The following is a 6,071-nucleotide window of genomic DNA, read 5'->3' as shown; positions in this document are numbered from 1 at the left end:
AAAAAAATTCGTAAACGTAGCGTAAGACAGGTAATTAATTATTCAGTTGATTAGAACTTTGCGCCTTTTCTATTTCTATTTTGGTACAAACCTCTGTAGTGCAAATTTGCCACACAATCACAATAGTTTCAGAAAATTGTTTGAACAATCACTGGTACTTCTGCCAACATCTGGGAAAAAACATCCCTGGTCATTAAGGCTAGTCATCAGCTTCAACATCAACTTGACTCGTTGAACCACAAATGGAAGGAACTTTCTTTGCTTACCTACAAGGTGGAAAATTGGAAAATTGTGAAAATATTGTGCTAGAAAGCATACTGAGGACACTTTCCCAGATAGACAGTCTGTGTTTGGTGTGTGACATGTGCAGTAGTTCCACAGCATAGCCCATTGCGCTTTCATAAAACCATGACAGTGACATTCATATTATTGACCATTGCTATATAAAACAGGACATTTTTGATCAAAATGCCATTTGTGCAGATCTCTAAATTTGACAAAGAAATATGAAATATATTGTAAATGACAGATTTTATCAATTCACATGTCAATTTTTATGTTAAGAATGTTCTATTCATATGAAAGGAAATGGTTATACACAAAAGTGGCTGACGGGAACAGGATTTTGTTATTGCAATTTGTCAACAGCCCAACACTCTATCAATCGACTTGTCAACAATAATTATTCTGCTGCCATCGTTTTCAGATTCTAACAAACTGTCCACATTCTAAATTACTGACAGGGTATTTTTCCTGTTTCAGCAACACTGGGTTAGGCTGCTGGCTTAGTCATATTTTCCCTTGATGCATATCTACAGCTTCAAAGGCACTCTTCTCAAACCATGCATTTGACAGAATTGTTTATTAAAATGTATGATTGCTCAGTTCATCCTGCATTGAAATGACTCTCATTGCTCATCCAGATCAAATGACGATAATGTGAAAAGTAAACGTCAATAGTACCTCTTGTCTATAAAGAAAAAACTACCCCACATTTATTTTAAATAGAGCCAGCTGAAGTCCACTAGAGGTTACTTTTCCCCCCCGAAAGGTCAAAAGGCAGACAGTATATAGGTTGAAACACAATTATTAAATAAAGCACAAAACAGCCATGTAGGATGAATAAAACTGGAAGAGGAACAGCAAAAATCAACTACCAAGGTGAGGTTTCTGAAAAAAGTTTACAATCAAAAGTCCTACACCATAGCAAGACTGGGCACAGCAACAAGACACAAGGTAGTTCTATTGCATCAGCAAGGTATCTCCCAGGTTTCCAGATGTGTTGTCCAGTGTTACCACTGGTAGGCTACAAGATTAATTCCAGTGGGAGAAAACAGCCATTTCATTTTGGTTGTATTCATGTATTCATGTTTGGTTTGTATTCATTAAACTATTGTGCAAGAAAAATGCTCTAAATGGTGGTCAGACTCTGATTTGTCAATGCTAAGTGCTAACTTTTCGTAATTATAACCATTCATGCAAAACAACAAGTTCAACATTTCAAAAGTTTGTTGATTGCTGTCAACAAGGTTGTCACTGTGTAGAAAAGTGGTGGGGCCATAAGGGCTTAGATTAGGCGTGTGAGGGTTAGGGTTATGGTTAACCTAACCCATACACTTGGGTCTCAAGACAAAGACGAGATGATATTTAAACATCCATCCATCCATCCATCTTCATCCGCTTATCCGGGATCGGGTCACGGGGGATATTTAAAAATTATTTTAAAAAAATATTTGATGCTGAAATATACGAGTGGGGGTTCTGGGGGTTCTCTCTTAATTTACTGCATTCTGGAGACATTTTCTACACCAATTTATAGTGGAAATGTCTTTATTTATATGAAGGGAAACAAAATTCAGGTGGCAGATGACAATTCAAAATATAAAACAAAAAAATTGAATAAATTGCAGTAATCAGTTTCTTGTTTTTTATCTTAAGTTACTTTTTCTGGATAGTGCACATTTGTTTCTTCTATATTGTATATACTGTATAATAAACCTTTCTCAAAGCATTTTCATTTGTTATTTAACATTTCTTGTTGCAAGTTGGTTTTCAGAACATTTTTAACAAATGCTTTCAAAAAGTGGTGGGGGCATTCTGATTCTGACATGTCCCTTGGTGTCCCCATTATAAATTACATTTATGGCTGTCAACCATTTTTTAATGTCCCACCCCATCCAAGCTATGATTGGTCGGTTCAAAGTGACAATGACAGCTTCTTTATGCACACCATATCAGCAGCTTATAAGAAGTGCCGGTACACAAGAAAAAGTCCCGGTAAGCCAAAAAGTAAAATGTCAAGGTGCCGATACTGCATATGGTGCATGCCAGCCCGCTTCAAGCACTGGTATCACCTACAGCATTATTAACACAGCATTAATAACACTGAAATAACAAGACAATAGTGGAGTCACTACTAGATTTTCAGCACTTTCCTAGAACTTCATAAAACATTCATTTCTAATGCATATCAAACATGAATGATGACAATAACTCTGTTTCAACAATTCACTACCACATTGGAGTACAAGCCCTGTAGTTTATTCGAAGTTTATTCATTCTGTGTCGTGTGTCCAAATTACACCAAAGTGACACTGCACCGCAGCAACACAGCTACAATGTGTGAGGTCAAGTGGATGAACACACACACACAGAGTCCCGCCTTTATTAGAGAGATGAAAAATAGAGCATTTATCAAAGAGATAATTAATATAGGTTATACAAACAATCTATATCTTCTGAGTTCATCGGGAGCTTTGTGATACTGTGTGCTAGAGCAGACTAAACAACAAGCACAATACAGATGTGCATATTTTAATACAAACAAGTGATTGAAGACAATGGAAATGTTAGCCTATATGGACAAAACTGCAACCCATGATTTATGTCAATAAATTACAGGTTACCTGAGTTCACATCCCATAACTAAATTAAATTTACTGTTAACATTTTATTAGCTGTAATCACAATCTTCCCTTAATTTTGACAAAATGTTTTAGTTGCCCAACCCCAACCATAACGCTCACTGTAATCAAGTTATTTGCCATAACCACACTCTTTCCCTAGCCCTAACTATTCCGCAATTGCTATGCAGTTATTGTAGAAAGAAATTAGTTTAAAACATTAGACATTTCAAGACATAGTAATTGAACTTAATGTGGGGCTTTTGCAGAATTATCCAATATTACATTGTTTTCTGGTGTTAGGGTCAGGTCACAAAGCCCAGTACAGTCTGCAGTCTGGTTGTAGTCTTGTAGAAATTACCCGCTACCGCTTTTGCTTTAAAAGCAACCACATCATAAACAAAAAAGCATAAAGAAAAAGTATATGGGTTAAAGAATGGATTAGCACATGCAGGTAGCAGAGATTGTCAGAGAGAGATGGAGGTGAGTAAAAAGTGTTTTACGGTGAAAAAGTAGCTGCCTGCTCTGCCAGCTGCCTGCTCTCATTGGCTGGATGTGGATGTCGAGAAGGCCGACTCCTCCAGATAGTATTTGATATGCTAGATATCTGGCTAGCGGCGACGTTGTGTCAGCGATGCATTGGGAGTCGTTTTGATGCATCCTTAAGCCAATCGATTGCTGGTGGCATTTGTCCATGCCTCCCAAAAACGTCAATGTCGAACGACATGTGGAGACTGCTGCAACACACAAAACAGGTGAACCCTAGCTGTTACACACCCCCGTGAAGGTTAAGGTAAGGGGCTAGGGGGTTGTCAACACCTTAAAGACTAACATAGTTAGCTAGCTAGCTAACGCTAATGCTATGAAGCTAACACAGCTAATGCTACTTAACTTTATTAAAAAACAAATCAATCCTGTTTCACACGGGAACCATGGTGAAAAGCGACTAACTTTGGCTATTGTTCTACCCAACCTACCTTCACCGAAGTACAACTTTATGGCTATTTATAATACATGACCGTCTTTGTCATGTGTTTGTGTTGTACGGCCACTAGAGGTCGCTGCCACAATAAATGTAAACATGAGTCGTAATTTTGTGTGGCTGAAATTACCTATATGGTTGTTTTTCTGTTGAGAACGGGCTGTTCATTTTGTACCTAAACAAACCTTAACCATAATGGTATTAAATTAGAAAACCATTTTCTAAGGCCTTGACAAATGTTGTCATCCTTCCAATAGGCCTTTTAAACAGCAGACATTTTGACTTGCAGATGGTGTTACTAACAACATTAATGATCGGTTTGTTCCATTTAGGTGTCCCAGTTAGCCAAGCCAGTGAGCCAGATGCATAATACTAGAAGGCTAAAACTTGCACACCTAAAGTGTACGCAGCCTAGATAAACTTGATTATGTACACCTGTGCTTTTCCTGAAGTCAATGTCATGTCTGCCATGAAAAAGATATACAGGAACGTCAGTCTGGAGGGGAATTACGAATAAAGTATTTTGTCATTTGTTTGCGGGACTTGAATTACATACAATACAATATCTCTGTATTAGCAGGTGGAGCAGCATAACACATGTCATTGTAATTTATCTGACGCAGCTAAAGATGAACTTAGACCTTCCATAACCTCACTTTTACTATTACACAGCTATGCTGGCTTCAAGACCAGCTTGACTTCAAAATCCTTCTGTTTAACTTTAAAGCTCTGCCATGGCTTTTTGCTGCACTGCACCTAAGCTTTGAAACTCCTTTTTTCAAACACTATAAGAATATTAAAATCATGCCTCTGAGCAGAAAGGTTTGAGCTGGCCTATTTATTGATGAACTTTTGTCTGTCTTGTTGTCTTCTGAGATTTTCTGGTGTCTGTTCTGTCCTACTGTGGCAGACATGCTGTATTCATTAACATTTATGTGTTGTGCTTTAAACAATTTGTCAAAATGACTTGGTGCTTTTAGTTACTGCTGTGGTGCCCTTGCGTGTTTTGAAAGTTAGCCAACACGTAAATAAATTCATTATCTGAGGATGAGACAAACTATTAACATGACTGTACGTGGATTCAAGGCATTAAAAAGCATTAGAAATGGGCTCATAAAAAGTCAAGTGTAGAATGCAAAACCATTTTCTTTAATGTACCTTGAATCACGGTATGAATATTTGCAGAGAGGTATATTTTGTTTTTGCTGGTTATGTGCAAAAGAGAGATGCAAAATAGTAATCTACTATAGCAGGGGTCGGCTAATAAGTCTGACATCAGGCCAAATGTTTTTCAAGCCGTTACATGGCGGGCCAGAAAAAAGTCAAATTATTTCAAATTCTTGGATACTTGTGTGCACGTTTAGGTCAGTCGGTAGTGAGCGGTTTGATGATTTATCACAATATACTGTGGATTTTTTTTTCTGTCTTGTTAAAGAAATTGATTGTAAGAACACTTTTGCACATGCTCACAATAAAGCATGTGTTGCAGTGTGTGTGCGCGTCCCGGCATTTGATCCACATTCATAAACCCGCAGATGCTTATTTTAATTCCCTCAGGAAATTCCCAGGAATCCATTCACATGTTTACTAACGGCTTTTTCAGAGGTGTGTCACACCAGTTAATTCCCCTAAAACCACTAAAATATTACTTTGCCTGAATTGTTATCAGGGTTATTGCTAATGTATAACTAATCAAGCATTTGAACAAAAAATGTATATGCAATATTTAAAATAAATTAATAAAAAACATTTACTCTCTTCTGCCACATTTCCACATAATATGACATCAACTTGGCAAGTCGTGTACCAAAATATTAGCAGACTTTCTGACTTTTTCTGACTTGAGGGGACATTCAACTGAATTTTCCCAGTAGGGAAATTTTTTTTCCGATTATTCTGACACCACAGGGATGCAGGGTTAGTCTAAAAGAAAATCGTGGCAAACTGGAGTGGAGCCTTCTCGCTTAAAGGCCACCTGTGATGTCCCTCTCCGTAGCCCCATTCCCATTTTTGCTTAATGTCTTTCGAAAATACGTTCTCCTCTAAAAATCTCTTTCAATCAGAAAACCTCTCTCCATCACTTAACATATCTTTTGCCTCCATCTCATTCCTCACTGCAAAAAGGCCTCTCCTGTCCTCATAGCATCGAAGAATAAGCAGAAAACCACTGTCAGCCACTCTCTTCC

This window comes from Micropterus dolomieu, linkage group LG20 (genome assembly GCF_021292245.1).
Source record: "Micropterus dolomieu isolate WLL.071019.BEF.003 ecotype Adirondacks linkage group LG20, ASM2129224v1, whole genome shotgun sequence".
NCBI lineage: Eukaryota > Metazoa > Chordata > Actinopteri > Centrarchiformes > Centrarchidae > Micropterus > Micropterus dolomieu.
Note: the sequence above shows the minus strand (reverse complement) of the source record.